Here is a 3,105-nt window from a genome sequence, read left to right as displayed (position 1 = left end):
AAAATCATTTATTAATAGAATTTAGGTGAGTATCGTTTGATAAAATATTTTGATTTATGCCTTTTCCTTTGTAGTAAGCGCGTATACACGCATAGGGATATCATTTTTTGGTTATATGTGATAACTGAATAATACGAATATTGAGTGAATATCTATATATATTGGTTACATATAACATAAAGTGGATTTATAGTGATTATATATAATTACAAGTAAAGATTATATAAGATACGAAATTCTTTATACTATTCTTCGAAACAAATTATATTTTATTCGTTAAGAATTATTTAAATCATTTTCCTTTTAAAAGAAGCTTGTTATTTTACAAAGGATTATTATTTAGTCGTTACTGGTCATCTGTTTTTACGTTTTAATTTTATAATTAAATAATCAAAGTAAATATATTTATTATTTGATAATAATTAAACTTTTATATATATATATATGTGTTTTTCATTGTTTATTGATTTATGTCTTTATTTGTCTAAATACTAATTAATTATATTATTTTCAGGTTTCGGGATTTATGGCTATGGAAGTTTTCCCATGCTAATTTTACCAGAAGAATGTAAAGGAACGCACAAGAGGCTATAAGACCAGTTACCGACGGATTTGTTCGTATACCAATTTATACGAAGTCTTGTTGCAAATGTTTTTGACGGTTACATTATTTAGAGTGATTTGCTGAGAGTTTTTCTTGATAATAAAATTTCGAATAAATTTCTTTTCTTAGTAAAGTTAATTATTAAGATAAATATCATTATATACGACCAGTACCAGTACTGCTAATTCATTGTAATATTTTTCTGGCTATATACCACATCAATCAATGTATTGTATTAATATGAGATTATGGCGAATATATATATAAATATATATATATATATATATAGTATTTTGCTATTGATTTATGAAATTTCATAAGCGATTTTAAGGTGATTGTGTGGGGCTTTTGCAGCTTTATTAAAATTGCATAAATAATAATTATATATATATTGAAATTCTTTTACGATTATTATAAATGACTGTTTCAAAGAGCCTATTACTTTTTCTTGATTGATAGATGTGTATAAGTCCAGCTTTCGGTTAGTACTGGTGGTTACTAGTATTTTGACTACATGAGAACTGATTATTATTAAATTGATGTATATATATATTGATTATATATAATATTATGGCGCAAATATATAGTGATTATATATAGTATCGCGCAAAGATTATATAGGATGAGAGAATAGGTAGGGATTATATTTTTATAAATAAGATTTTAAATTTTTCGTTGCGGGACGTAACACCTCCCCCCTAATAAGAACAAAATCCGATTGTTTTCGGAGGATTTTGGTCTAGGGAGATTAAATATTTCCATCTAGGGTGTTTAAGCGGTCTCTTAGGTTTGTATATGATATAGGTATATTTACGTTTTTGGTGATTTCTTCGTGGCAAGGTTTCATTGTCCTTGGAGGTTTGGCTGGTGGAGGTTGTTGAGTAATTACTTCCGCAGGTGCAGTGGGATCGATGTTGGAGGTTTGCGTGGTTGTTCCTCCGCCAGGTGATTGATTGTCTCGGTTATCGTCTCCAGATTTCCTAGAAGATTCTCGTGCCAGATGGAGCAGTAAATTTGCGAGGGAGCTCCATAAAGCTCCGAGTAGATGAAGGCTGCAACCATACACAGTGTGAAGAGCGTATCCATGGATGACGGTGTCAATGACTAATTTTACTAGGCGAATAATCATGAAGATTCCGACGAGTCCTGCGGTTGCTGATCCAAAATTTATGAATCCCTTCCAGATTCGCGAGGCTGTGCTTTCGACAATTTTATTTAAAGAATTTTCATCCAGCAAGTTGTACACTGAGATTCCTTCAGTGTTCATGGAATGGCCAGTTAGTCCTCTAGCAACGGCATTGAGTAAAGCTGGCTTTTCGGCTGGGAACATTATGTGATTTCGTAATTTCTCCAGATCTGTATCAGAATACATTCCGCTTACGGCCAATGGTCCCGGTGTGAGATATCTCCAGGTTAAGGCAGTCATGGGTTTTAGCTGTTGAGGTGGCAGTTGTCTAACTTGAATGTTAGGTGTAAGTTGCACCCATGTATCTTCGATTCGATACAAAGTAGGAAGTTCTAAACTGCATTCTCGTTCGTTGCCAATTTTGGTGATAATTCTTGACTTTGGTGTAAGGAAGAAGGAATGATTTCGTACAGAAATGGGAAGTTCGGTATAACACTCTCCAGTTTTTCTTACCATCACTTCAACAGGGATACATTTAATTATTTGTACTGCTTCTCCTGTTGTAACGGCCATGTATCCTGGCCCTTTCATGAGCTGATAGGCAAATTCGTCTGGTTGGAGTGTAGCAAAAGATAAGGCATTAGTAATTACCTGTCTTTCTAACTCGCATTTTTGCGAAATTACATTGTTATAGAGAGACGTCATCTGTTGTTTGACATGTTTTTCTATATACACGAACTTGGAGTTCATGTATGTAAAGATGTCAAGATTATTGACAGGAATAGTTTTCCGACTAGCAAATGTATTGCCAGGTTTAGCTTCAAGAATGAATAATTTCGGGTGTTCCGTGCACAGGAGAGTATAACCACATAGAGGTATTTCCTTGGTTTTCATAAGGGCGAAAGTGATTTCCTGAGTCACAAGACTATAGATGATTGGGGTATCTGTCTTGGAGATGTCCTCAGAAATTTTGTTTGCAGGTCCTTCGTAGAGGACATCATATTGTTGAAAATTACAAGTATCCGTAGGCATAGGTTTCCAGTAGGTGTATCCGTCGTCAGCGTCTAAACAGTAGCTGTCAACGAGTTTACACACTGTTCCAGATTTTAATTTAATTCTTCCAGTATTCAATTGTACGGGAACGTAGGAAGATTTTAGTGATATTTTCACAGCAGCTTGGACGACTACGTCGTCCCATGTTCCGTATGGATCGTTGTACTGGGATCCCTTGCAGTATCCGTCAACTTGTACGCGGCCCACCAAGGTAATACTTCGGTAGGTCGTCTGATTTGCTTTTATGCCAGCGACAAGGGTGTTGTCTCCCAAGGAAATAGTTCCGTCTTGAAACATCCTTAGGCACTGAGTGTATCCAGTC

This window comes from Camponotus vicinus, unplaced genomic scaffold (assembly GCF_025532165.1).
Source record: "Camponotus vicinus isolate PSW18456_S1 unplaced genomic scaffold, iyCamVici1.0 SCAF_9, whole genome shotgun sequence".
Lineage (NCBI taxonomy): Eukaryota > Metazoa > Arthropoda > Insecta > Hymenoptera > Formicidae > Camponotus > Camponotus vicinus.
The sequence above is the reverse complement of the archived record's forward strand: the minus strand, read 5'-3'. Positions refer to the sequence as shown.